This window comes from Cupressus sempervirens, chromosome 5, assembly GCF_028749045.1.
Source record: "Cupressus sempervirens isolate cs-2001-9-10 chromosome 5, ASM2874904v1, whole genome shotgun sequence".
NCBI lineage: Eukaryota > Viridiplantae > Streptophyta > Pinopsida > Cupressales > Cupressaceae > Cupressus > Cupressus sempervirens.
In genome coordinates this window covers 233,801,603-233,825,417 of record NC_143122.1, presented here as the reverse complement: position 1 = coordinate 233,825,417, position 23,815 = coordinate 233,801,603, and the positions used below count along the sequence as shown (strand labels likewise).

Here is a 23,815-nt window from a genome sequence, read left to right as displayed (position 1 = left end):
TCTTGCAGGAACCTGATTTGTAAAGATGGTTCATGGTAGAGGAAATAATATTGATAATGCTATATTGGATCAGTTGAGACAAATTGCAGCCAGATTAGATGCTGTGGAGATAGCCCAGAGGAGAGGAGCACATCTTGATGATGTAAGTGATGATGAAGCAGCAACACCAAACCATAATCTTGAACTTGAAGAAGACCAAGATGAAGTAAGATTGTTAACAGTATTGTCTAGAGCGAATTCAAATCCTGCTATAGAAGTTGTTCCTTATGATGGAAAATTGGATACCAATGCTGTGCTGGATTGGATCTCTAATATGGAGAAATTTTTTGAGTATTAAAACACTGCTAATAATAGAAAGGTGAAGATTGCAGTCACTAGGTTGAAAGATCATGCATCATTATGGTGGGAACACTTGCAAACTGATAGACAAAGGAGAGGAAAGGAGAAGATCAAAACTTGGCCAAAGATGGTGAACAAGGTAAAGAACAAATTCCTTCCTGCTGATTAGCAAGTTAGCTTGTTGAGAAAGATGAAAAATTTGAAACAAAAAGACATGACTGTGAAAGAGTATACTGAGGAATTCTATAGACTGGACATCAGATCTGGACATGTGGATGATGATGTTGAGAAAATTGCAAGGTACATTAATGGATTGAGATCTAGAATATAAGATGAAATAAGTTTTGTGAAGCTGGAAAGTGTAGAAGAAGCATATCAATATTCCTTGAAGGCTGAGGAGATCTTGACAAAGAAGCATGAACAAAGACAGAGAGGTAGAGGTGGTAGATTCCAGAGAGGCAGAGGTAGATCTTATGAAGAAAGTGGTAGATCTTACAGTTCTATGCAAGATAAAGGCAAATCTGAATGGAAAAATGATGAGAAAGGAAAGACTGAATTGAAAAGTGGTAATTCTTATTGAGGAGGCACTAATTCTTACCGAGGAAGAGGTAATTCTTATTCTAGAGGTGGATTTCATGGTAATTGTTTTAGATGTGGCAAAGAAGGGTATAGATCCTTTGAATGTAGATCTTCTGAAGGTGGGCAAAAGAATAGAAATGTTGTGATTCAAGAAGAGGATGAGGGTTCACTAAGTGGACCTGAGGCTGGAGAAAATTTGATGGTGAGAAGAACCTTATGCAATAAGGGAAGTGATGAGGAACCTATTTTAAGGAGAAGTCTTTTCAAGACAAGATGTAAGATGGCTGAAAAATGTTGTAAAGTGATCATTGACAATGGAAGTTCTGCAAATCTGGCATCAGAAGAGCTGGTTACAAAGTTGCAGTTGCAGAGGCTAAAACATCCCAAACCTTATCATGTTTCATGGATCAAAGATGAGTATAAGATATTGGTAAGTGAGCAATGCCTTGTGAAGTTCAAAATTGGACATTACTTTGATGAAGTTTTGTGTCATATTATGCCCATGGATTGTTGTCATATTTTGTTGGGTAGACCTTGGCAATATGATAGATGTGTTGTACATGATGGATAATTAAATCAATATACTCTTTGGGTAAATGGGAAGAAACAAATGGGAAAATTTTTGAAAAAGAAGTGAAAAAGAATCAAGTTTGTTTTACTATAATTCCAAGAAAACCGAGTTTTGTCAATGGAGACCGAGTGCCAAAAAACAATGTTAACCAAGTGCCAATTAGTAGTGACCGAGTGACAGATGGTAGTATTGACCAAGCACCAGGAGAAATTGTAGAGTTGCTGAATGAGTATAAATATATTATTGCTGAAGATATTCCTGATGGTTTACCTCCAGTGAGAAGTATAAGTCATTGTGTGGATTTGATTCTTGGAGCTAATTTTCCAAACAAAGCACCATATAGATTGACACCTGTAGAGAATGAAGAACTTAACAAACAAGTGCATGAACTATTGCAGAAAGGTTTGATCAGAGAAAGCTTGAGTCCATGTGTTGTACCTGCTGTATTAGCACCTAAAAAGAATGGAGAATGGAGAATGTGTACAGATTCTAGAGCCATTAACAAGATAAAAGTGAAATATAGGTTTCCTATGCCAAGAATGGATGACATAATGGATTGTTTGAGTGGAGAAAAGTATTTTACCAAGATTGATTTGAAGAGTGGCTATCATCATATTAGAATCAGAGAAGGTGATGAATGGAAGACTGCTTTCAAGACAAAAGATGGTTTGTATGAATGGTGGGTTATGCCTTTTGGTCTGACTAATGCACCTAGTGCTTTCATGAGGTTGATGAATGAAGTTTTGAAAAGATTCTTAGGTAAGTTTGTGATTGTTTATTTGGATGATATTCTGATATTCAGCAAGACTAAGGAAGAACATCTTGAGCATATTAGGCAAGTATTGCAGAGGTTGAAAGAGGAAAAGTTATTGATTAATCTTAAAAAGTGTTCTTTTATGCAAGAAGAGATTGTGTATTTGGGGTTTGTGATTTCAGCTAATGGTTTGAAGATGGATCCTGAAAAGGTTAAAACAATTTTGAAATGGCCTACACCTGAGAATGTAAGTGAGGTAAGATCATTTCATGGTTTGGCTAGTTTTTACAGAAAGTTTATAAAGAATTTCAGTGTCGTTTATAATGCTATGACTGAAACAATGTGGGGAGATAAAAAGGAATTCAAGTGGATGCATGGAGCTGATAAGAGTTTTGAGACTTTGAAACAAAAGGTTGCTGAATTACCTATATTGGCTTTACCTGATTTCAACAAAGTATTTCAAGTTGAATGTGATGCAAGTGGTAATGCAAAAGGAGCTGTATTAAGTCAAGAAGGTAAGCATGTTGCTTTCTTTAATGAAAAGTTGAATGATGCTAAAAGGGAATATTCTGTGTATGATCAAGAATTCTATGCCATTGTTCAAGCATTGAAGAAATGGAGACATTATTTAATGCCTAAGTAGTTTGTGTTGTATACTAATCATAAAGCTTTACAATACTTGGGAAGTCAACATAAATTGAATCAAAGACATATGAAGTGGGTTGAGTATTTGCAGAGTTTTACATTTGTGATCAAGCATAAGAGTGGAGTTACTAACAAAGTTGCTGATGCATTGAGTAGAAGACGTTCTTTGTTGACTAAAATGAAGGTTGAAGTTCTTGGTTTTGATGAGATGAAAGAGTTATATGATGCTGATCCTAATTTTTCTGAAGCGTGGAGAGAGTACAGAGCACCAAATCTGATAGATCACATAAGTAAGTATGATGAGTATTTCATTCAAGAAGGTATGTTGTTCAAAAGTATTCAGTTATGTATTCCTAGAAGTCCTATGAGGTTGAATTTGATTAAGGAAAAGCATAGTGGTGGATTAGCTGGACATTTTGGAATTGATAAAACATTGAGTTTGCTGAAAGAGAAATATTATTGGCCACAAATGTATAAGGATGTTCAAAAATTTGTAAAGAGCTGTGGAGTTTGTCAAGTTGCAAAGGGAGTGAGTCAAAATATTGGTTTGTATACACCTATTACTATTCTTAAGAAACCTTGGATTGATATCAGTATGGATTTTTTTCTTGGATTGCCATTACTATTCTTAAGAAACCTTGGATTGATATCAGTATGGATTTTGTTCTTGGATTGCCTAAAACAATGAAAGGGTATGATACAATATTTGTTGTAGTGGATAGATTTTCTAAGATGGCTCATTTCATACCATGTAAGAAGACATTAGATGCAGAGAATGTTGCTGAACTTTTCTTTAAAGAGATTGTGAGATTGCATGGATTACCAAGAAGCATTATTTCAGATAAAGACAGTAAGTTGGTTGGTTATTTTTGGAAGACTTTGTGGAAGAAGATGGGTACTAAATTAAAGTTTAGTTCTACATTCCATCCACAAACAGATGGACAGACAGAGGTTGTGAATAGAAGTTTGGGTAATTTGTTGAGGTGTTTAGTTGGGAATAAGCCGAGTAATTGGGAGATGGTATTGGTACAAGCTGAATTTGCATTTAATAATTCTGTGAATAGGAGTACAGGGAATGCACCTTTTGAGATTGTTACTAGAATGCATCCTAGAGGTATATCAGATTTGAGAGATGTTGTTAGTGAAGAAAAGAAAAGCACTGTAGGGGAAGAATTTGCTAACTTTATGGAATCCTTGCATAAAGAAGTGAAGTTGAGGTTGGAACAAAGCAATCAAAAGTATAAGGAGAATGCTGATCATTCTAGAAAACACCATGATTTTTAGATTGGTGATGAGGTGATGGTTCATCTAAAGAAAGGAAGATTCCCAGTTGGAACATATAGCAAGTTGAAGATGAAGAAATTTGGACCTTGTAAGATCCTGAAGAAGTTTGATAGTGGTAATGCTTATGAAGTTGAGTTACCTGATGACATGGATATATCTCCTATATTTAACATTGCTGATTTGTATAAGTATCATGAGTCAGAGGATGAAGTTGTTATACCAGATGATTATCCTAAGAAATAGATTGAGGAAGTTAAACAGATATTGGATCAGAGAGTTGGCAAGAGTACAAGAGGAAAATATTACTATGAATATTTGGTGAAGTGGAAGAATAGAGCTATTGAAGATGCTTCATGGATCTCTCAATTTGAGTTGGATTTAGCTCAGGTTGGGACATCTCAATGATTCAGGAGAATCATTTCTTCCAACCCCGGTTGTCTGATGCAGGAGCATCCTGGGTTGCCTTGTTATCCTGCTCATTTTTTCTCATTTTGTAGTTGGTGCCAAGTTACTGTAGCACTCTCCAGGTGCCAAGTTACTCTTCAGGTGCTGAGCTCTTGTCGCACTCTTCAAGTGCCGAGTTACTGAAGCCCTCTTCAAGTGCCTAGTTCCTATCGCACTCTTTAGGCGCTGAGTTACTCTTCAGGTGCCAAGCTCTTGTCGCACTCTTCAAGTGCCAAGGTATTGAAGTCCTCTTCAAGTGCCAAGTTCCTATCGCACTCTTTAGGTGCTAAGTTACTCTTTAGGTGTTGAGCTCCTGTCACACTCTTCAGGTGCCAAGTTACTCTAGCCCTCTTTAGGTGTCAAGTTCCTGTCACACTCTTTAGGTGTCGAGTTACTCTTCAGGTGCCGAGTTACTGTAGCACTCTTCAGGTGCCAAGTTATTGTAGCATTCCTTTAGGTGTCGAGTCACCCAGTGTATGCTGAGTGCCAATATTTGGACATGATTTCTGTGAGCCGACTTGTGGGAATTATTTCATTTGCGACATTTAATTTAAGATTTCTTCTTGGGATGAGTCCAAACCATTGTTGGGTCAGCCCTCCTCTTATGTAATGTTCTAGAATGTTCTGTAAGCCGTTTTGGAAAGTATAAATAGAGAGTTTAGGCTTAGAACTAGGCAAGTTTTAGTAGAGAAGAAGTTTTTAGAAGAAGGAAAGTTTTGAGGGAGCAAAACTGAAAGTGCAAAGTTGTTGTTGGATCTTTGAATGTGAATGCATTGTAATTGGCTGTAACCCAGAAGGCCTCACAGTTGGGCATGTATGAAGATATTTTGATGAATCAATAGAAGTATTTCCCTCTTCTCCTCCTTTGGTTGCTATCCACTTGTGTTTGCTTCCATTGTGTTGACTCTTGTAAGGTGGTTTGGATAGCTGGGTGAGCCTTTGGTCCTAGTTATTCACCTTTGCCTGCGTTAGCAGTTTAATAATCATTTACAATAGGAAATTAATAATCAGTCACTGCAATAGTTGATTTTTCACATGGTATTAGAGAATTGTTAAGGGTAGAAGATTTTTTCGCTAAGAAAGAAATTTTCATCTCTTTAGATTTATTATTGCTTTAAACCCTTGAGATGGCTTCAACTAGTTTGAGAGATCAGGATAGATTGGATGGTGCCTCAAATTTCGGTGTCTGGAAGGCCAGAATTTCTTTATTGTTGGAAGAGAATGGTATCAAAGATTATGCTACAAGTTTTGTACCTCTACCGATGGATGCAACACAGCTTGCAGCATATAGGAAGGATGATGCCACGGCGAGGAGGATAATCCTTGATGGTGTCAAGGATCATATTGTTCCACATATCACAGAGCTAGATACAATGAAGAAGATGTGGGATGCCATTCTGAATCTATACCAAAATGCTACCACCAATAGGAAGTTGATTCTCAGAGAGAAGCTAAAGAATACCCGAATGAATCAGGGAGAAGACGTCACAAGTTACCTTACTAGGCTCAGACTTGTCAAGGACGAGTTAGTAGCTGTTGGAGATAGCCCTAGTGATGATGAGCTAGTGAGAATAGCCCTAAATGGGTTTACTAAACAATGGAGTGTCTTTGTTCAAGTTGTCAGTGGACGAGATACTTTATCGAGTTGGGATCAACTATGGACTGATTTCACTCAGGAGGAGTTTAGACTAAGTCTTGTCAATGGGGCTAACAAGAGTCAGAAAAATGAGGTGGATCAAGAGAACGTTGCCCTAGCGAGTAAAGGGAAAGCAAAGAAGGGATCTAACAAAGGATCGAATTCACAAAATGAAAAGAAGAAGAAGGACCTTTCTAAGGTCAAGTGCTTTGGATGTCATGAGTTTGGCAACTATGTCAGTGATTGCCCAGAGAGGAAGAAGGGTAAGAAGCAGGTGGCAGCTTCAGTAAGTACAGAAGAACTCTCTAGTAGAATGGAAAATGAGTTTGCACTCATAGCTTGTATGGTTAGCTCAACCTCACAGTGTGTTTGGTATATAGATAGTGGGGCATCATTTCATATGACAGGAGTTAGAGAGTACTTCTCTAGTTACAAAGAGGAGGACACCAACATCCAGATTTCTATGGGAAACTTGTCCAAACTCAACCCTATTGGGAAAGGGACTGTTCAGTTTCAGAGGGAGAACGAAAAGATAATCCCACTTCATGATGTGTTATATGTGCTAGGCTTAGGTATGAATTTTATTTCTGTATCTATTCTTCAGGATAGGGGGTATAATGTACTCTTTAGAGGGACAAATGTGTTGATTAAGCACAAGGATTGGAAATCACCCATAACTATTAGAGTTAGGAGTGGTCGCCTTTATAGATTGCAGTTTGATACTCCTAAGGCACTCATGAACAACAGTAATCTTAGAGATCTTGGAGAGCTATGGCATAGGAGGATGGGCCATATTCATCATGGACAACCTAGACTACTTTGTGAGACAGTGACAGGTGTTCCAGAGGTGAGCACAGAGCATGACGATGTATTTAAGGGATGTGTGTTGGGGAAGTTTGCAAAAGAATCTTTTCCAACGAGTGACACTAGATCTAAGGGTGTTCTTGATCTAGTACATTCAGATGTTTATGGACCGATGTCAACAAAATCTCTCAGAGGATATGTGTATTATGTTACTTTTATTGATGATTTCTCTAGAAAGACCTGGATATACTTCTTAAAGACTAAGGATGAGGCTTTTAGTCGATTCCAAGAGTTCAAGGCTCTTGTGGAGAACTCGACAAGAAAGAAGATAAAGGTTCTTCAGTCAGACAATGGAAGCAAGTACAAAGGAAATGTCTTCCAGGAGTTCTGTACCAGAGAAGGAATCGAGAGAGAATGGATTGTTCCTTACAATCCATAGCAGAATGGAGTTGTTGAGAGGAAGAACCATCCTATATAGGAGGTAGCAAGAGCTATGCTACATGACTAGGACATGCCCTGTTACTTATGGGCAGAGGTGTGTAATACAACAGTCTACATTCAGAATAGAGTTCCACACAAGGTGTTAGGGAAAATGACACCAGAGGAGGCTTTCACAAGGAAGAAGCTAGATGTTAGTCACTTCAGGATATTCAAGAGTTTGGCATATTGCAATATTCTTGGAGATACACGTACAAAGTTAGATCAAACTGCAGAGAGGGGGTACTTTGTTGGGTATAGTGAGACCTCAAAGGCATACAGAATTTTCATTTCGGCGACTAAAAGAATTATTGTTAGATGGGATGTCAAGTTCATGGAGGACAAGGCATTCAGGAGAGCTAGAGATTTGCTAACAGATGATTAGAGTAAGTAGCCAATAGAAGCTCCAAGACCAAGTCAAGAGCAACAAAGCTCAAGTACAATTACTAGTACGAGTGTAGACTCAATTAGTGAAGATTCACAGAGTATGGAGCAACTGGTGCAACGGGAAATGCATCTAGAAGACTTAGAGGTTGACATTTCATCCTCTATAGTTGGCAAGGGGAACCATGCGGTTCAAGATACACAAAGGGATACTCAGGAGTTTGTGGGAGCTCCTAGGAAGAGTACTAGACAGCGAAGACAACCAGTCAAGTTCAATGACTATGTGGCATTAGTTAGTTAGTTGGTAGATAGTGAGCCTTCTAGCTATCAAGAAGCTATAGAACATCACGTATGGTGAGATGCTATGGTTGAAGAATATTCTTCAGTAATGCAAAATGACATGTGGGAGGTAGTACCTAGACCAACAGATAGGGTTGTAGTTGGATCATGCTAGATATATAAGATAAAGCACGGTGCAGATGGTAGCATCGAGAAATACAAGGCAAGGTTTGTGGCAAAGGAGTTCTCTCAAAAGGAGGGAATAGACTATGAGGAGACATTTGATCCTATTGCCAAGTATACTTCTATGCGAGTTGTAATCTCATTTGTAGCAAGATGGGATGGCAAATCCATCAAATGGATGTCAAGACAACATTCCTTAATGGTGAGTTGAAGGAGGAGGTATACATAGAACAACCAGAAGGCTTTGTAGCACATGACAAAGAGACCCATGTGTCCAGATTGAAGAAAGCATTGTACAGACTCAAGCAGGCTCCTAGAGCGTGGTATGAGTGCATTGATACATACTTGTAGAAAATGGGCTTTGTGAAGAGTGAAGCAAATGCTAACCTCTATTACTTGATGGTTGGGGGTGAGATTCTCATTCTTGTTCTTTATGTGGACGACCTATTTCTTACAGGTTCACTAGGGCTCATAGTGGATTGCAAGAGGAACCTTGTAGAAGAGTTCAAGATGAAGGATTTAGGACTTATGCACTACTTTCTAGGCATGGAAGTGTGGCAGACAGATGGAGAGATTTTTTTTGGTCAAGGGAAATATTGCATTGAAATCTTGAAAAAATTTTGGATGGAGGATTGCAAATCCATGTCTACACCCATGATCACGAATTGGAGGAAGGTAGATACAACTAAGGAGAAAGATGTAGATGCCACTTTATATACATAGTTGATTGGTTCACTTATGTATTCGGTCAACACTAGATCAGATATAGCATTTGCAGTAAACTCTCTTAGTCAGTTCATGGTTGAACCAAAGAGAATGCATTGGATAGCTGCTAAGCATGTGCTACATTACTTGAGTGGTGCTGTCGAGTATGGGATCATATATGTTTGAGGTGAAGGTATCAGGTTTATAGGCTATACTGACATAGATTAGGCAGGAAGTACAACAGACAAAAAGAGCACTTCAGGGTGTTGTTTCAGCTTGGGATCAGGAGTTGTATCTTCGTTCAGCAAGAAGCAGAAGTTTGTGGCTCTAAGTTCAGCAGAAGCAAAATACATAGCAGCTAGCATGGCGACATGTGAAACTATATGGCTTCGAAAGTTGCTAGTAGCCTTGTTTGGTCAGAAGGTTGAGACTACTGTGATACATTGTGACAATCAGAGTTGCATCAAGTTATCTGGGAATCCAATGTTTCATGATAGGTCTAAACATATAGATATCAGATATCACTTCATTAGAGATTGTGTACGAAGGGGAGTTGTTCAGCTATAGTACATACCTACAGAGGAGCAGGTAGCAAACATTCTGACTAAGGCATTGGAGAAGGCAAAATTTATCTTCTTCAGAGATAAGTTAGGTGTCCTGCAGAACAACTTCCTCACTAAGAGGGAGTGTTAATTATTGTTAGTTGGAGAGCTGTTATTTCTGACCCAGAAATAGCAGTAGTATTTATGGGTAGCTTGGATAGTTGTTCGTCCTTATCTATGTATAGCAGCAATAGTTATGGGTAGTTTGGATAGCTATTTGCCCACTTGCCGAGAATTAGTAAATGGTTATTGCAAGGATAATTATTTACTAATTTTAGTGATTCCCTTTTGGACACCTTGCAACCAATTCTATTATTGGCTGTCGAGTTGTCTTAATTTCAGCCGTTGGTTTGATTTAATCTCGGTCATTGGTTTTTCCAATAGGGTAGCATAAAAAGGGGTCATTGGGTCATTTGGAGAAGCATTTTGTAGTGATAGCAAATTTTCTTGCAGTGTTAGCAAAGGGCACAATGTTAGCATGGGGATAGCAGTGGGGAATATCAGCTTGAGAAATTAGGAGGCTGTTGGAGTTCTACCAGTGAGAGGCAAGGAATTTTGTACCTCTTGATTTGCCAAATTTTAATATTATTCCTCATCTATAGAACTGGTTTTCCCTTAGGGGTTTTTCCAGGGACAATTTGTTCGAAAATATTGTGTTCATTGTGTTGTTCATTTCTTTTCGTATTATATAAGTGAAGTTGCAATTGTGTTATTTTTCAATATTAGCTAAGAATTTGCTTTCAGCAGTTTAATAATCATTTATGATAGGAGATTAATAATCAGTGACTACAATAGTTGATTTTTCATAAGGCAGAGGCACCAGAGAGATCTCCTTTACATGTGTTATCCAGAGAAGTGGGTCCAAGCTTTTTAATTCAATCTTGCTTCGTCTTAATGCCTCCGCACAAACTGGGGCTTGAGACATAATCTGATGTATCGTTGAAACAGAGCTGGACCAAATTTGGGGGAAGCCCCATGGAAGTGAGCTTCTGTTGAAATTTGTTGAAACAGGCAGCTGTAGAGGCATAATTGGGTAGCTCGAAAATGGATTGTTCTTGCAGAAATTGAGCAAGACCCACAACAATCACAGTTCTTAATGTCGTTTTAAATTTTTTGAGTTGGGCAGGAGTTCGAATCGACTGGCAGTATGATGAATTCCATGACATTTGAGTAACATAGTCGAGATTGATTGGGCATTCAGCATTGGCCACATGAAAAGAGTATAGAAACAACAGAGGAATGAGTGCTCTCCAAATCATTCTTGCTAAAGAAATGATGAATGCAAATAGTTCTGCAGAAATGCAGCCCTAAATTTGTAACAAAGACCCGCGTTGCGAACTTTCATCGAACCGTGGAACTAAAAGACACTACCTTTTAGGGATTTTTTTATTTTACCACAGATGAAGAAGACTGCTACAATATCTAATTTATTCGCGAAGACTTTTTGGGTCACTGGTCAGCGGAACCTACTCCATTACCAATTTATGATAAATTTGTAGATTAAATGCTCCGCGCACTACGCAGAAGATGAGACAGTGATGGCTTTGGTTATACACATCTATATTGCAGCAGGCAGTGTAATGATGGTTTCTTGGATCTTTCGAGATGATGTTAACAGCTTATAAATAGAGAGACGTTGGTACATGATTAATTTGATCGTATCAATTGAAATACAAATGTCAATGACGCGGTTCCAATTTAACCCTGCGATGGAGTTTCAATGCGTAGATAGTTATAATAATTGCGGAACAAGTTCTTGTGTATATGTAAGTACGAAAAAAAAAGATCATTTCGAGGTGGTGTAGATAGTTATAACAATTGCAATTGTTGAGATATTTAATAACATTTCTAAATTTTCACTATCTTTTTCTTTTTTCTCTTCTCTTTTTTTAAATTTATTTATTTTACCTATATGTACATTTAATTGTCCACTTCCACCACTAAAAAAAATATGTTGTACAACTCTTCTAATTAAAATGTCAATAAATACACACAAATAAAACAATCTAACAAGCATATGTAAAGGTCGAAAAAATATTTTGCACTTCTTCTAAATATTCATATTTTAGTACACTACAATAATTTACTAGATTTTTACTTTTGAATATTTTTCTATTGTAAAGGAATTGATTAGCGGGTTAGGTGTACAATAGGTGGGTGGACATTGATTATAGAAACATGCTCAACTAGAGATTTGAACTTATTTAGCATTAAAAGAACAATTTGATGGTTCAGTAGACAATTGGATTGATTGTGTGCATAAAGCTTAAAAAGTGGTTATTTGGAGGAGTCAACTAATAATTACTCACAAACATCTCGACAATGAGGTTCCACAACCACCAAAAAAAATATTATAACTCATCTAATTAATGTCACAAAAAAGTTTCAATCTATACATACATAGAGACAAGTCATCTTCTAGACCACTAAAAATGTGGCAAACTCCTTGAATAAATATTCATTAGTAAACTACAAGTGTACATGTAATACATTACAAGGCTTTTAGTTTTTGTATATTGATTATTGTACAAGAATTGTTTGTGGGGTTACATGATAGATGACTATTTGTACATGTGTAGTTTGTGGACGCTCTCCCTTAGTTTAATGGGATATTAAAAAAAATATGTTATCCCTTTTGAATAAGCATCTTAACTTTTGAGAGTAGTTTTATTATTTATTGTAAAATGTATCTATGATCATTAAATTTTTTTTTTTTTTTTTTCAACCATAATATAGATGCAGACATGATGGGCATAATTACCATAGGTACATTTTGTTGGAGAATAACTTCTATATTATATTTATAGCTAAAAAAATCAAATTGGTATTAGAAAGGGGCTTGAAAGTTTCCACCAATTTGGAAACTTTCATATTTGTGTGATAAAGTATATGACTTAAAAAATGAATTACGACTTGAGTGTTATAATTGTTACTTATAGATCATTGCTCTCACTTAAAAAATCATAGCATCTACTACCTTTTAAAATAGTGTAACCCTCCCATGAAATGTAATTAAGAAAGAATATAAAAACTCATAAGATTGTTGTTGGGTCATTGTTATCCTACTGAAGTTGGAAAGTTCTTAATGAGGTCACTAGTGAGCAAGTATTGTTGAATGCAAGACTTAAACATTATAAGGGATGAGCTTAGGATAGCACCCTAGATAATCCTTGGCTCTTAGTCAATAAAATTCAGCTTTAATATTCCTCCCAATTTTTCATAAAAAGATGCCCTTCTAGAAACTTTAGCAAGCCCCTCTCTTTGAAACTATAACCTAAATAAAATTAAAATTATAAAGCAACACTTCAAAATATCTAATAGTATCAAATTAAATAAATATAAATCACATTATTTAAGTCAAATGATGGAGTAGAAACTCACAAAGTAAATAATATTTTAGATATATGATTTGAATAATAAAATAAATTATCTAAAATTATTGATAAGCATATGCTTATTAGTACAATCAGTCATTGCATATATTAGATTAGATTTAATGTATTGAGTAGTTTAATTTGTTTAAATTAATTTAAAATAAGTGTCAAAATTCATGCCAATTGTACAATGCATTTATATATTCAAAAATGTACAGGGCTTTGTGATTTGAATAGGGAAAATTGTGAACATTTAAATTGTAGTCTTATAGAGGGGGCTTCTTAGAAACATATTATTTAAGCCAGTTGTACATGCACTGTTATTGAAATTATTCTTCCATCTTCAAAAAAAATTGTTGATTTTATTTCTTGAATAATATGTGTGAGTTGGATTGTGATAATTTTGCATGACAAATATGTAAATCTATTAAGCTTGTTTTCAGCAAATCTATAAAGAACCATGTTATTGTTGCAATAAGTAACATATCAATTCTAAAATCATTAATTTGGAATATGTTTAATGACTAAAAAATTAAAGAAACTCTAAAAAATAACTTAAATGTGAAAATTATTTAAGACTATTTAGCATAAAATTGACAATATCTATATTCTTTTTTTAAAAGTCATTGATTATTATTAATATATTTTATTTTCTATTAATTAAAAAAATTTATCAAGTTAAATAATATGTCAATTAATGATATTATTAATTTAATTGTATTTAATTTTAATATTGTAAAATGCGCAAGCTAAAGCAATATTTTAAAAAAATATAACTAACCCGATTATAAAAATTTAAAATTGATAAATGAATGAATGAAATAAAATTGTCATAATGAAATGTCATCTTTTTTATGTTATGGAAAAATCTAATTAACATGTGGTAGTTCTAAAAAGATAAAATTTCCATTAACGGATGACATAAAATGTCATTAATGACATGACATAACATATATTATATATATTTTTTGAAGGAAATTAAATTTTAACCCTATGAAAACTAGAATTGGCAAATAAAATTAGGTAGGGGTCCCATGGAAGGGGCTTGGGCTCTATTTTTGTGGAGCGGGTGGCTCCATGACACTTTTTTAGGGGGGCCAAAGGGTTAATTGGAATCTTTTCCTACAAAATAGGAGCCCCAAATTTTTAGCCCTCTCAATTTGAGTGGGTGAAAAAGGGGTGGGGCTGAATTTAGCCCCACTAGCTTAGGGAGGAATTATGTCATTTCCCACCAAACAAATTTATGAATAAATTTAATTAATTTTTTAAAAAAAATTATGAGACAAAAGCTCCTTAAATCCTATAAATCCATAGTACTGCTTCCCTTTTTAAATATCCCCAAAAAAAATGAGCAACACCCGCTCTATTTTTAAGGAAGCCGGTGCCCACGAGACCCTTGCCTTAGTGAAAAAAGTGAAATATAAAATCTTAAAAATAAAGAAAAAATAAACATTTGAAATTTTATTTAGCATTTTAAATTCTATCATCTAATTGGCCAATTTAATTAAAAAAGTGGATTGAATGGATTCCTTTGGCAAGAACTAACAAAGACTTTACATCAAGTTGAAGTTATTTAGCCTTCAAGTTGTATTTATTTTGATTGATGATGCAGGGGCATTTAAACAATCACCAAAACCTTGGAGTGGCTATGAAAGCAGAGGAGGCATTGGGAAAGCACAATGAATCAATTATATTCTACTAAAGCTCATAATGGCTTTTCAAAACAATAATGTATTATCAAATGGTCCAAATGGTCCTATAAGGACCATTGGACCTAAAAGTTGTAATAAGTGGGATCATGGGTAAAAAGGGTTAAAAGCCTCAAAAGATGTAAGGGGGATTAAATAGAGTCAAAATTACTTAGATTTGGAAGTTTTCTTTTAGTTAGAATTTAAAATAAGCAAGTTAGCAAGTTTAAATTCAAAAACCAATGATTAGTTCCTAGTTTGGGCGAAAAACTTGATTCAAGGCTTGTTTATGAATTTTAGGCATCCTAACTGATTAAGATCAGTTGGAGAAGTTGAAATCCATCATATCAATCCTATCAAAGGCTTGAGAACAATGTACCTTGAGGTATGAAAATGTGTTTGTACTTACACTGTGGTAAATAAAGATAACCATTTGTGCAATTCATTTATGTAAGCATTGATCTTTGAATCCCATTGAAGAAGAGTTGTTGCCTCCTAATAGTTTGTGAGTAAATATTTGATCATTTGAAGATTTTGCATATTTTGAATCAATATCATAAGAAATAAAATAATTTTGTGTTGATCAAATTTAGAAAATTGCTCAATCTTTAACAATTTACTAGTATATTTATGGATTTGATTACCATTTTATAGATGCAACCCTTGATTCCTATAAAACGGTCATCCTTGGATGTATTATAGAGTCTACTAACAATACCATGCAAATTTAGATTGAATAGTATTGGTGATCACCACTTTGAGTGTTGATAAAGGTATGGAATTGGTGGGTAATGTGCAACAATAAGAGATCTAATTGAAGGAGGCCCCTATTTTATGTTTAGAATAGTTAGGGAATTCTTAGGAGGTGTTGTACCTGCACTTAGTTTGAGTTTGAGAACCTTTGGGAGTTGATAGATTGAACAAACCCTAGTTTCATGATAGTTTAGTAAGGGTTTTAAGCCAAATTTGGGGCTTTTGTATAAGATGAGTACCTAGGTCCAAATTCACCATTGAATCAAGGCTAATTGGAGACATTACAAGAAACTTTTTAAAGGTTTCATGGATTGAGAATAAGAATTTCATACACTTTCTTTGGAAAGTGGGTTGTTTAAGGCCTAAAAACTAACAATTTTGCCATTTTGAGGTAGTAACCAAGTGCCAATTAGTAGTGACCGAGTGACAGATGGTAGTATTGACCAAGCACCAGGAGAAATTGTAGAGTTGCTGAATGAGTATAAATATATTATTGCTGAAGATATTCCTGATGGTTTACCTCCAGTGAGAAGTATAAGTCATTGTGTGGATTTGATTCTTGGAGCTAATTTTCCAAACAAAGCACCATATAGATTGACACCTGTAGAGAATGAAGAACTTAACAAACAAGTGCATGAACTATTGCAGAAAGGTTTGATCAGAGAAAGCTTGAGTCCATGTGTTGTACCTGCTGTATTAGCACCTAAAAAGAATGGAGAATGGAGAATGTGTACAGATTCTAGAGCCATTAACAAGATAAAAGTGAAATATAGGTTTCCTATGCCAAGAATGGATGACATAATGGATTGTTTGAGTGGAGAAAAGTATTTTACCAAGATTGATTTGAAGAGTGGCTATCATCATATTAGAATCAGAGAAGGTGATGAATGGAAGACTGCTTTCAAGACAAAAGATGGTTTGTATGAATGGTGGGTTATGCCTTTTGGTCTGACTAATGCACCTAGTGCTTTCATGAGGTTGATGAATGAAGTTTTGAAAAGATTCTTAGGTAAGTTTGTGATTGTTTATTTGGATGATATTCTGATATTCAGCAAGACTAAGGAAGAACATCTTGAGCATATTAGGCAAGTATTGCAGAGGTTGAAAGAGGAAAAGTTATTGATTAATCTTAAAAAGTGTTCTTTTATGCAAGAAGAGATTGTGTATTTGGGGTTTGTGATTTCAGCTAATGGTTTGAAGATGGATCCTGAAAAGGTTAAAGCAATTTTGAAATGGCCTACACCTGAGAATGTAAGTGAGGTAAGATCATTTCATGGTTTGGCTAGTTTTTACAGAAAGTTTATAAAGAATTTCAGTGTCGTTTATAATGCTATGACTGAAACAATGTGGGGAGATAAAAAGGAATTCAAGTGGATGCATGGAGCTGATAAGAGTTTTGAGACTTTGAAACAAAAGGTTGCTGAATTACCTATATTGGCTTTACCTGATTTCAACAAAGTATTTCAAGTTGAATGTGATGCAAGTGGTAATGCAAAAGGAGCTGTATTAAGTCAAGAAGGTAAGCATGTTGCTTTCTTTAATGAAAAGTTGAATGATGCTAAAAGGGAATATTCTGTGTATGATCAAGAATTCTATGCCATTGTTCAAGCATTGAAGAAATGGAGACATTATTTAATGCCTAAGTAGTTTGTGTTGTATACTAATCATAAAGCTTTACAATACTTGGGAAGTCAACATAAATTGAATCAAAGACATATGAAGTGGGTTGAGTATTTGCAGAGTTTTACATTTGTGATCAAGCATAAGAGTGGAGTTACTAACAAAGTTGCTGATGCATTGAGTAGAAGACGTTCTTTGTTGACTAAAATGAAGGTTGAAGTTCTTGGTTTTGATGAGATGAAAGAGTTATATGATGCTGATCCTAATTTTTCTGAAGCGTGGAGAGAGTACAGAGCACCAAATCTGATAGATCACATAAGTAAGTATGATGAGTATTTCATTCAAGAAGGTATGTTGTTCAAAAGTATTCAGTTATGTATTCCTAGAAGTCCTATGAGGTTGAATTTGATTAAGGAAAAGCATAGTGGTGGATTAGCTGGACATTTTGGAATTGATAAAACATTGAGTTTGCTGAAAGAGAAATATTATTGGCCACAAATGTATAAGGATGTTCAAAAATTTGTAAAGAGCTGTGGAGTTTGTCAAGTTGCAAAGGGAGTGAGTCAAAATATTGGTTTGTATACACCTATTACTATTCTTAAGAAACCTTGGATTGATATCAGTATGGATTTTTTTCTTGGATTGCCATTACTATTCTTAAGAAACCTTGGATTGATATCAGTATGGATTTTGTTCTTGGATTGCCTAAAACAATGAAAGGGTATGATACAATATTTGTTGTAGTGGATAGATTTTCTAAGATGGCTCATTTCATACCATGTAAGAAGACATTAGATGCAGAGAATGTTGCTGAACTTTTCTTTAAAGAGATTGTGAGATTGCATGGATTACCAAGAAGCATTATTTCAGATAAAGACAGTAAGTTGGTTGGTTATTTTTGGAAGACTTTGTGGAAGAAGATGGGTACTAAATTAAAGTTTAGTTCTACATTCCATCCACAAACAGATGGACAGACAGAGGTTGTGAATAGAAGTTTGGGTAATTTGTTGAGGTGTTTAGTTGGGAATAAGCCGAGTAATTGGGAGATGGTATTGGTACAAGCTGAATTTGCATTTAATAATTCTGTGAATAGGAGTACAGGGAATGCACCTTTTGAGATTGTTACTAGAATGCATCCTAGAGGTATATCAGATTTGAGAGATGTTGTTAGTGAAGAAAAGAAAAGCACTGTAGGGGAAGAATTTGCTAACTTTATGGAATCCTTGCATAAAGAAGTGAAGTTGAGGTTGGAACAAAGCAATCAAAAGTATAAGGAGAATGCTGATCATTCTAGAAAACACCATGATTTTTAGATTGGTGATGAGGTGATGGTTCATCTAAAGAAAGGAAGATTCCCAGTTGGAACATATAGCAAGTTGAAGATGAAGAAATTTGGACCTTGTAAGATCCTGAAGAAGTTTGATAGTGGTAATGCTTATGAAGTTGAGTTACCTGATGACATGGATATATCTCCTATATTTAACATTGCTGATTTGTATAAGTATCATGAGTCAGAGGATGAAGTTGTTATACCAGATGATTATCCTAAGAAATAGATTGAGGAAGTTAAACAGATATTGGATCAGAGAGTTGGCAAGAGTACAAGAGGAAAATATTACTATGAATATTTGGTGAAGTGGAAGAATAGAGCTATTGAAGATGCTTCATGGATCTCTCAATTTGAGTTGGATTTAGCTCAGGTTGGGACATCTCAATGATTCAGGAGAATCATTTCTTCCAACCCCGGTTGTCTGATGCAGGAGCATCCTGGGTTGCCTTGTTATCCTGCTCATTTTTTCTCATTTTGTAGTTGGTGCCAAGTTACTGTAGCACTCTCCAGGTGCCAAGTTACTCTTCAGGTGCTGAGCTCTTGTCGCACTCTTCAAGTGCCGAGTTACTGAAGCCCTCTTCAAGTGCCTAGTTCCTATCGCACTCTTTAGGCGCTGAGTTACTCTTCAGGTGCCAAGCTCTTGTCGCACTCTTCAAGTGCCAAGGTATTGAAGTCCTCTTCAAGTGCCAAGTTCCTATCGCACTCTTTAGGTGCTAAGTTACTCTTTAGGTGTTGAGCTCCTGTCACACTCTTCAGGTGCCAAGTTACTCTAGCCCTCTTTAGGTGTCAAGTTCCTGTCACACTCTTTAGGTGTCGAGTTACTCTTCAGGTGCCGAGTTACTGTAGCACTCTTCAGGTGCCAAGTTATTGTAGCATTCCTTTAGGTGTCGAGTCACCCAGTGTATGCTGAGTGCCAATATTTGGACATGATTTCTGTGAGCCGACTTGTGGGAATTATTTCATTTGCGACATTTAATTTAAGATTTCTTCTTGGGATGAGTCCAAACCATTGTTGGGTCAGCCCTCCTCTTATGTAATGTTCTAGAATGTTCTGTAAGCCGTTTTGGAAAGTATAAATAGAGAGTTTAGGCTTAGAACTAGGCAAGTTTTAGTAGAGAAGAAGTTTTTAGAAGAAGGAAAGTTTTGAGGGAGCAAAACTGAAAGTGCAAAGTTGTTGTTGGATCTTTGAATGTGAATGCATTGTAATTGGCTGTAACCCAGAAGGCCTCACAGTTGGGCATGTATGAAGATATTTTGATGAATCAATAGAAGTATTTCCCTCTTCTCCTCCTTTGGTTGCTATCCACTTGTGTTTGCTTCCATTGTGTTGACTCTTGTAAGGTGGTTTGGATAGCTGGGTGAGCCTTTGGTCCTAGTTATTCACCTTTGCCTGCGTTAGCAGTTTAATAATCATTTACAATAGGAAATTAATAATCAGTCACTGCAATAGTTGATTTTTCACATGGTATTAGAGAATTGTTAAGGGTAGAAGATTTTTTCGCTAAGAAAGAAATTTTCATCTCTTTAGATTTATTATTGCTTTAAACCCTTGAGATGGCTTCAACTAGTTTGAGAGATCAGGATAGATTGGATGGTGCCTCAAATTTCGGTGTCTGGAAGGCCAGAATTTCTTTATTGTTGGAAGAGAATGGTATCAAAGATTATGCTACAAGTTTTGTACCTCTACCGATGGATGCAACACAGCTTGCAGCATATAGGAAGGATGATGCCACGGCGAGGAGGATAATCCTTGATGGTGTCAAGGATCATATTGTTCCACATATCACAGAGCTAGATACAATGAAGAAGATGTGGGATGCCATTCTGAATCTATACCAAAATGCTACCACCAATAGGAAGTTGATTCTCAGAGAGAAGCTAAAGAATACCCGAATGAATCAGGGAGAAGACGTCACAAGTTACCTTACTAGGCTCAGACTTGTCAAGGACGAGTTAGTAGCTGTTGGAGATAGCCCTAGTGATGATGAGCTAGTGAGAATAGCCCTAAATGGGTTTACTAAACAATGGAGTGTCTTTGTTCAAGTTGTCAGTGGACGAGATACTTTATCGAGTTGGGATCAACTATGGACTGATTTCACTCAGGAGGAGTTTAGACTAAGTCTTGTCAATGGGGCTAACAAGAGTCAGAAAAATGAGGTGGATCAAGAGAACGTTGCCCTAGCGAGTAAAGGGAAAGCAAAGAAGGGATCTAACAAAGGATCGAATTCACAAAATGAAAAGAAGAAGAAGGACCTTTCTAAGGTCAAGTGCTTTGGATGTCATGAGTTTGGCAACTATGTCAGTGATTGCCCAGAGAGGAAGAAGGGTAAGAAGCAGGTGGCAGCTTCAGTAAGTACAGAAGAACTCTCTAGTAGAATGGAAAATGAGTTTGCACTCATAGCTTGTATGGTTAGCTCAACCTCACAGTGTGTTTGGTATATAGATAGTGGGGCATCATTTCATATGACAGGAGTTAGAGAGTACTTCTCTAGTTACAAAGAGGAGGACACCAACATCCAGATTTCTATGGGAAACTTGTCCAAACTCAACCCTATTGGGAAAGGGACTGTTCAGTTTCAGAGGGAGAACGAAAAGATAATCCCACTTCATGATGTGTTATATGTGCTAGGCTTAGGTATGAATTTTATTTCTGTATCTATTCTTCAGGATAGGGGGTATAATGTACTCTTTAGAGGGACAAATGTGTTGATTAAGCACAAGGATTGGAAATCACCCATAACTATTAGAGTTAGGAGTGGTCGCCTTTATAGATTGCAGTTTGATACTCCTAAGGCACTCATGAACAACAGTAATCTTAGAGATCTTGGAGAGCTATGGCATAGGAGGATGGGCCATATTCATCATGGACAACCTAGACTACTTTGTGAGACAGTGACAGGTGTTCCAGAGGTGAGCACAGAGCATGACGATGTATTTAAGGGATGTGTGTTGGGGAAGTTTGCAAAAGAATCTTTTCCAACGAGTGACACTAGATCTAAGGGTGTTCTTGATCTAGTACATTCAGATGTTTATGGACCGATGTCAACAAAATCTCTCAGAGGATATGTGTATTATGTTACTTTTATTGATGATTTCTCTAGAAAGACCTGGATATACTTCTTAAAGACTAAGGATGAGGCTTTTAGTCGATTCCAAGAGTTCAAGGCTCTTGTGGAGAACTCGACAAGAAAGAAGATAAAGGTTCTTCAGTCAGACAATGGAAGCAAGTACAAAGGAAATGTCTTCCAGGAGTTCTGTACCAGAGAAGGAATCGAGAGAGAATGGATTGTTCCTTACAATCCATAGCAGAATGGAGTTGTTGAGAGGAAGAACCATCCTATATAGGAGGTAGCAAGAGCTATGCTACATGACTAGGACATGCCCTGTTACTTATGGGCAGAGGTGTGTAATACAACAGTCTACATTCAGAATAGAGTTCCACACAAGGTGTTAGGGAAAATGACACCAGAGGAGGCTTTCACAAGGAAGAAGCTAGATGTTAGTCACTTCAGGATATTCAAGAGTTTGGCATATTGCAATATTCTTGGAGATACACGTACAAAGTTAGATCAAACTGCAGAGAGGGGGTACTTTGTTGGGTATAGTGAGACCTCAAAGGCATACAGAATTTTCATTTCGGCGACTAAAAGAATTATTGTTAGATGGGATGTCAAGTTCATGGAGGACAAGGCATTCAGGAGAGCTAGAGATTTGCTAACAGATGATTAGAGTAAGTAGCCAATAGAAGCTCCAAGACCAAGTCAAGAGCAACAAAGCTCAAGTACAATTACTAGTACGAGTGTAGACTCAATTAGTGAAGATTCACAGAGTATGGAGCAACTGGTGCAACGGGAAATGCATCTAGAAGACTTAGAGGTTGACATTTCATCCTCTATAGTTGGCAAGGGGAACCATGCGGTTCAAGATACACAAAGGGATACTCAGGAGTTTGTGGGAGCTCCTAGGAAGAGTACTAGACAGCGAAGACAACCAGTCAAGTTCAATGACTATGTGGCATTAGTTAGTTAGTTGGTAGATAGTGAGCCTTCTAGCTATCAAGAAGCTATAGAACATCACGTATGGTGAGATGCTATGGTTGAAGAATATTCTTCAGTAATGCAAAATGACATGTGGGAGGTAGTACCTAGACCAACAGATAGGGTTGTAGTTGGATCATGCTAGATATATAAGATAAAGCACGGTGCAGATGGTAGCATCGAGAAATACAAGGCAAGGTTTGTGGCAAAGGAGTTCTCTCAAAAGGAGGGAATAGACTATGAGGAGACATTTGATCCTATTGCCAAGTATACTTCTATGCGAGTTGTAATCTCATTTGTAGCAAGATGGGATGGCAAATCCATCAAATGGATGTCAAGACAACATTCCTTAATGGTGAGTTGAAGGAGGAGGTATACATAGAACAACCAGAAGGCTTTGTAGCACATGACAAAGAGACCCATGTGTCCAGATTGAAGAAAGCATTGTACAGACTCAAGCAGGCTCCTAGAGCGTGGTATGAGTGCATTGATACATACTTGTAGAAAATGGGCTTTGTGAAGAGTGAAGCAAATGCTAACCTCTATTACTTGATGGTTGGGGGTGAGATTCTCATTCTTGTTCTTTATGTGGACGACCTATTTCTTACAGGTTCACTAGGGCTCATAGTGGATTGCAAGAGGAACCTTGTAGAAGAGTTCAAGATGAAGGATTTAGGACTTATGCACTACTTTCTAGGCATGGAAGTGTGGCAGACAGATGGAGAGATTTTTTTTGGTCAAGGGAAATATTGCATTGAAATCTTGAAAAAATTTTGGATGGAGGATTGCAAATCCATGTCTACACCCATGATCACGAATTGGAGGAAGGTAGATACAACTAAGGAGAAAGATGTAGATGCCACTTTATATACATAGTTGATTGGTTCACTTATGTATTCGGTCAACACTAGATCAGATATAGCATTTGCAGTAAACTCTCTTAGTCAGTTCATGGTTGAACCAAAGAGAATGCATTGGATAGCTGCTAAGCATGTGCTACATTACTTGAGTGGTGCTGTCGAGTATGGGATCATATATGTTTGAGGTGAAGGTATCAGGTTTATAGGCTATACTGACATAGATTAGGCAGGAAGTACAACAGACAAAAAGAGCACTTCAGGGTGTTGTTTCAGCTTGGGATCAGGAGTTGTATCTTCGTTCAGCAAGAAGCAGAAGTTTGTGGCTCTAAGTTCAGCAGAAGCAAAATACATAGCAGCTAGCATGGCGACATGTGAAACTATATGGCTTCGAAAGTTGCTAGTAGCCTTGTTTGGTCAGAAGGTTGAGACTACTGTGATACATTGTGACAATCAGAGTTGCATCAAGT

General features: G+C 36.6%; 1 pseudogene; it reads right to left on the bottom strand.

The window, feature by feature from the left end:
* The window catches only part of LOC149555324 (putative receptor-like protein kinase At1g11050 pseudogene), a 122,268-nt pseudogene extending 111,323 nt beyond the window's left edge, over positions 1–10,945 (bottom strand).
* Between the last annotated feature and the right edge of the window lie 12,870 nt (positions 10,946–23,815).